This window comes from Cnephaeus nilssonii, assembly GCF_951640355.1.
Source record: "Cnephaeus nilssonii genome assembly, chromosome: 22".
Classification (NCBI taxonomy): Eukaryota; Metazoa; Chordata; class Mammalia; order Chiroptera; family Vespertilionidae; genus Cnephaeus; species Cnephaeus nilssonii.
The window spans coordinates 4,036,009-4,042,910 of NC_137093.1; positions in this window are offsets into that span (position 1 = coordinate 4,036,009).

Below are 6,902 nucleotides of genomic sequence, written 5' to 3' on the forward strand. Positions count from 1 at the left end.
GTAATCCAACTCAGCTTTCCCCACAGCCCCGGATCATGCCACCAGGGTCCCGGCGTTCAGGAGAGCCGAGTTAGACCTGTGTCTGTCTGATCCGTTCAGTGTCCTGGCAAAGCCATTGTGTCCTCCTGGGCCTTCCCAGGGCCCCTGCCAACACCCAAAGGATGATGGAGGAAACCATTTTCTAGAGACGCGGGCAGGTGTCTACGACATCAAACCTGCCACACATGTGGGCAGTGTGACCTGTGCCTGATGCAAAAACTCAGAGGTGGCCAAAGTCTAAGACGGGTTTGGATGTGGCCCGAACGGTCGCTTCAAACAGGCCTGGGTTTCAGCGCCGTGACCCTGGGAGAGCCACACGCTCTGGGCCCCTTCCATAGCCTTCACCTGTGAGAGGGTGAGAGGAAGGAAAGGAGGGGGTGACCGCCCGCGCCACATCACCGTCTGTGGTCTCCCCGAACACGTGGCATCAGACCTTGGGCTTGCTGTGGGCCTACTTGGTGGGCAGCCTCTGCAATTCCTCCCCATGGACCCCGCCTTCGGACATTCACATTTTTGGTGACAACTGAGTGTTTAACAAGTAGATCCTCCACAACAAAATACAGCCATGATGGAGTGAAGTCGAGTCCCTAGAGGGCTCTGTCTTACCCAGTTGGGGAGGGCACCACCTTCTGCCCTACCCAGGACGTCGCACCCCAACAGGAGATGCTGGCCTGCACCCTCTGGAAGCTCAGAAGGTGGGCGAGTGGCAGCTGAGGGGCTCAGCAGGGAAAGACCTGGTACCAGCTAGGGGGTATGGGGTTAGGGGTACCAGCTCAGCATGGGGGCCACGGGCTGAGCGGAGAAGGGGGGTCCTGGAGGCCAGGCGTGGGCTCCTGGGGTTCCTGGAGGCCTCCTCCAGCATCTATGGTCATACCACCCTGAACACACTGGATCTCTTCTGATCTTAGAAGCCAAGCAGATCCACTCAATATTGGGGAAAAAGAAGCTAAGCAGGGTTGGGCCTGGTGCTTGGATGGGACACCGCCTGGGCATACCTGGTGCTGAAGGCTTTTTTTCCTCCTGCCCCACGCCCCTGGGGTAATGCAGGGCCCTGATGCCCACCACCATGTAACACCTGAAATCATAAAACTAGAAGAAAACATGGCAGTAAACTCTTTGCCATCATTTGTCATTATATATATATATATGTTGGAGTTGTCTCCTTGGCAGGAGAAACAATAGGAAAAATAAACAAGTGGAATGACATCAAACTAAAAAGTTATTGAACAGTGAAGGAAACCATCAACAAAATGCAAAGACAACCTACTGAATGGACGAAGGTATTCTCCAATGATACATCTGATAACCCATTAATATCCAAAGTATATAAGGAACTCATACATCTTATCACCAAAAAAAGCCAACAATCTGATTGAAAAAGGGGCAAAGGACCTGGATAGACACTGCTCTGACTAGGACATACAGATGCCAATAGGCATGTGAAAAGATGCTCAACCTCACTAATTGCCATGGAAATGCAAATTAAAACCACAGTGAGGTACCACTTCACACCTGTCAGAATGGCTGTCATCAGTAAATCAACGTGTTGGCAGGAACGTGGAGAAAATGGGACACTTGTGCACTGTGGGTGGGCTTCTAAATTGGTGCAGCCACTGTGGGAAAAATACGGTGGTTCTTCAAAAAATTAAAAGTAGAACTACCATATGATCCAGCAATTTCACCTCCGGGTATTTATTTAGAAAACCCAAAACACTAATTCGAAGAACATATGCACCCTATGTTCATCATAGCATTATTTACAATGAGCACAAGCAACTTACATGTTCATCGATAAGTGAGCGGATAAAGATGTGGTACATAGATACTTGGAAGATTGCTCAGGCATAAAAAGAATGAAGTCTTGCCATTTGCAACAACATGGATGGGCCTAGTTGGTATTGTGCTAAGTGCAATAAGTCAGACAAAGAAGAAAACACCATATGATTTCACTTATACATGGAATCTAAAAAGCAAAATAAATGAACAAACAAAACAGAAACAAATTCATAGATACAGAGAACAAATTAATGGTTGCCAGAGGGAGGGGGTTGAGGTGATAGGTGACAAAGGGGAATGGATTAAGATGTACAAATTGCCAGATAAGAAAACAGTTACAGGGATGTATGTAAAGTACAGCATGAGAATATAGTCAATAATAGATATATTTTTTAAAATGCTTTTATTGACTTCAGAGAAAGGAAGGAAGAGAGAGAGAGAGAGAGATGATGAGAGAGATTCATCCACCGGCTGCCTCCTGCACACCCTGTACTGGGGATCGGGCCCACCTAGGCATGCACCCTGACCACGAATCCAACTGTGACATCCTGGTTCATGGGTCAATGCTCAACCACTGAGCTATACCACCCGGGCAATAGCCAATAATGTTTTAATAACTATGCATGTTGTCAGAATGATTGGAGCGATCATTTTGCAAGGGAGTCCCCTTCCCCAATCTTTCCCATTTGAGGCAGCAGCTTCAGAAGTAGTTCAGCTGGGCCCTGGCCGGTTTGGCTCAGTGGATAGAGCGTCGGCCTGCAGACTGAAGTGTCCCCGGTTTGATTTCAGTCAAGGGCACAGCCCAGGTTGGGGGCTCAAGCCCCAGTGGGGGGCTAAAGGCTCATCAATGATCCTCTCTCATCATTGATGTTTCTCTCTCTCTCCCCCTCTCTCTGCCTCTGGAATCAATATTAAAAAGAAAAAGGTACAGCTGGGCCAGCTTCATTCCCGCTGACACATCATCGCTATGGGATCCACAGAGAGTCCGATGGCGTTGGGGCTGGTGGCCGGGGTGGGGCTCGGACCCATGGCAATGGCGCCTTGTCTGCGAGGCAGGAGCGGTGGGTGGGGGAGGAACTCCTGTTCGGAGGCCGGAGGTCCGGCTCCTTCCTCGGGTGCCGCCCCGGCCTCCACCTGTGGAGCACCGGCTGCCCGGTGGGCAAAGCCTGCCGCCTGCAGGTCCTGCCGCTCAGACCGGCTCCGGGGGCCTGGCGCCGGGCCTCCCTCCGCCCTTCCGGACGGTCCCCGCCCTCCCCGCGCTCTCGGCCGCCCCGCTGGCTGCGTTACCCCGGAGCGTGGGAGCCTCCAGAGCAGGGCGCCCCCGCCCTGGAGCGTCTGCTCTCCCGGAACCTGCGGGCACCCAGCTCCTCACCAGCCTGCCCGGCGCTCGGCCCGCGGCGGCGGCTCCCCGCGCCCACCAGGGGGCGCCCTTGCCCGTAAGCTGGCGGGGCCGCCGCTCCCCCGGGCCGGGTGGGGGCTGCCGGCCTCTGGGCCTCTGCGCGGGGCGGCGCTAGGTGCGGGCTGAGCGGGTGCCCTGAGGTCCTGTGCCTCCTGCACACCCCACACTGGGGATCAAGCCCGCAACCTGGGCGTGTGCCCTTGACTGGAATTAAATCCGGGACCTTTCTGTCCACAGGCTGATGCTCTATCCACTGACCCAAACCAGCTAGGGCTAGGGCCCGTGTCTTTAAGAACAGGAGTAAGTGAGCATGTTGTGGTTTAACCACATCAGGAGCCCCTGCAGGCCATAACATCATAATAAACAAAAATATTAATAAAAGCCAATTATCGACATCTTCTATAGGTCAGGCATTTTATACACATTATTTTATGTAATCCTGCAAAGTAGACGTGGTCCTGGCCCATTTTACAGGTGTAGAAACTGAGGCTCAGAGTGGTCAATTGACCTGTCCTGGATCACACAGCTACAATGTTCTAGAAATTGTTAAGTGGTGCTGGTGATGGCAGCAGTGCTAGTGGTAGCAATAGTCACAGTCACAGCCATAGTCACAGTCACAGCCACAGCCATAGCCACAGCCACAGCCATAGTCACAGTCACAGTCACAGTCACAGTCACAGCCATAGTCACAGTCACAGTCACAGCCATAGTCACAGTCACAGTCACAGTCACAGTCATAGTCACAGTCACAGTCACAGCCATAGTCACAGCCACAGCCACAGTCACAGTCACAGTCACAGCCATAGTCAGTCACAGTCACAGTCACAGCCACAGCCACAGCCACAGCCACAGCCATAGCCACAGCCATAGCCATAGTCACAGTCACAGCCACAGTCACAGCCACAGCCATAGCCACAGCCACAGCCATAGTCACAGTCACAGTCACAGTCACAGTCACAGCCATAGTCACAGTCACAGTCACAGTCACAGTCATAGTCACAGTCACAGTCACAGCCACAGTCACAGCCACAGCCACAGTCACAGCCACAGTCACAGCCATAGTCACAGTCACAATCACAGTCACAGCCATAGTCACAGTCACAGTCACAGTCACAGCCATAGTCACAGTCACAGTCATAGTCACAGTCACAGTCACAGCCACAGTCACAGCCACAGCCATAGCCACAGCCACAGTCATAGTCACAGTCACAGTCACAGTCACAGCCACAGTCACAGCCATAGTCACAGTCACAGTCACAGTCACAGCCATAGTCACAGTCACAGCCACAGTCACAGTCACAGCCACAGTCACAGCCATAGTCACAGCCACAATCACAGTCACAGCCATAGCCATAGCCACAGTCACAGCCACAGTCACAGCCACAGCCATAGCCACAGCCACAGCCATAGTCACAGTCACAGTCACAGTCACAGTCACAGCCACAGTCACAGCCATAGTCACAGTCACAGTCACAGTCACAGCCACAGCCACAGCCACAGCCACAGTCACAGCCATAGTCACAGTCACAATCACAGCCACAGCCATAGCCACAGCCACAGCCATAGTCACAGTCACAGTCACAGTCACAGTCACAGCCACAGTCACAGCCACAGCCACAGCCACAGCCACAGTCACAGCCATAGTCACAGTCACAATCACAGTCACAGCCATAGCCACAGCCACAGCCATAGCCATAGTCACAGTCACAGCCACAGTCACAGCCACAGCCATAGCCACAGCCATAGCCATAGTCACAGTCACAGTCACAGCCACAGCCATAGTCACAGTCACAGCCACAGCCACAGTCACAGCCACAGTCACAGCCATAGTCACAGTCACAGTCACAGCCATAGCCACAGCCACAGCCATAGCCATAGTCACAGTCACAGCCACAGTCACAGCCACAGCCACAGCCATAGCCATAGTCACAGTCACAGCCACAGCCACAGTCACAGTCACAGCCACAGCCACAGCCACAGCCACAGTCACAGTCACAGTCACAGTCACAGCCATAGTCACAGTCACAGTCACAGCCATAGCCACAGCCACAGCCATAGCCATAGTCACAGTCACAGTCACAGTCACAGTCATTAATCGTAAAACAGGACACACCTGTGATCTCCACACAGCGGCTGGCCTGAAGTCAGAACGCAGACACCCTTTGAGAAGCTCCAGGTGTCCCCAGCAGTGCTCAGTGGCCCTCCCTTAGGCCTGGGGAAAGCACCTGGAACACAGTAGGGTGGGTAACCCCCTCCCCCAGCACACACACCTTTTAGGAGCCTCAGGAGGCTGGGAGGGGCCGCCTTCAGCGCCACCTACTGGACCCTGCAGAAGCTGCAGGTGGTCAGCGAACAGGCGCGGGGCAATGGGATTGGAAGCCCACTCCGCCCTGAGAAAATCCCGCCATTCCCAGTCTCCTTCAGTCAGACACACAGAGAAAAGCTGTTTGTAAAGGGAGACACAGAATTCTCTTACCTATTTATTTTTATATACTTTAATTGATTTCAGAGAGGAAGGGATGGGGAGAGAGAGAGAGAAACAAAATGAGAACCATCAACCGGCTGCCTTCTGCACGCCCCCACCAGGGATCAAGCCCACAACGCGGGTATGTGCCCTGACCCAGAATCAAACCGTGACCTCCTGGTTCATGGGTCAACACTCAACCACTGAGCCACACCGGCCAGGCCAGAGTGCTTTTAATTAGTTGGCAGAATTTTATATTTCTAGGAAAACCTAAGGGGGGGGGGGGGGGAGGGAACTAAAGAGCAGCCCTAGGCAGTTTGGCTCAGTGGATAGAGCGTCGGCCTGTGGACTGAAGGGTCCCAGGTTCAATTCCGGCCAAGGGCACATGCCTGGGTTGTGGGTTCGATCCCCGGTGGAGGGCGTGCAGGAGGCAGCTGATCAATGATTCTCTCATCATTGATGTTTCTCTCTCTCTCTCCCTCTCCCTTCCTCTCTGAAATCAATAAAAGCATATTAAACACACACACACACACACACACACCTAAAGAGCAGGTGAACTTAGAAAGATGAGAATTCCTACCACTAGCGATGTTAGAAGACATGATGACACCAGAGACAGTAAAAGCAGTTCAAATGCCCATCCCTTGGCCATAACACAGGGAGCCTTCCAAAGTGGGTGTTCGGTTGAATTGTGCACAAGACCCTTGAAGGTGTTCATAATTTTCAAGGTCAAGTTCAAATCCCCTGGTAGCATATCAGACACACACACGCACACACACACACACCCTGCTCTAGGTCAAGCCACCAGGCCTTTGCCTTTGCCTTCAAGTGCCCTGCCCTTTCTCCTCCACCGGCCAGGCTCCCTAGCCCCTTCCGTCAAGGCCCTGACTCCCTGGTGCATCCCAGGGGTGGCCCCTCAGCAGTGTCCCCAAGGCCCCTCAGGCACTGACCGCTCTATAGGTCACTGTCGATTCACTGGGCCATCTTGCCACTAGACTACCAGCTCTGTGGGAGCAGGAGTTAAGTAAGACGAACATGCCCCCTCCATCTAACCCTAGTATCAGTAAAAAGCATCGACCCATAATAAAGTGCAAATAACCATGGATCACGGGGTTGGGACGCAACAGGGATTGGTGGGGACGGAGGCACGGCGGAGAATACATCGCCCACTTAGCCTGTCCAGCAGGACAAACACTAGGAAACAGGTCCACGGTTGGTCCCCGT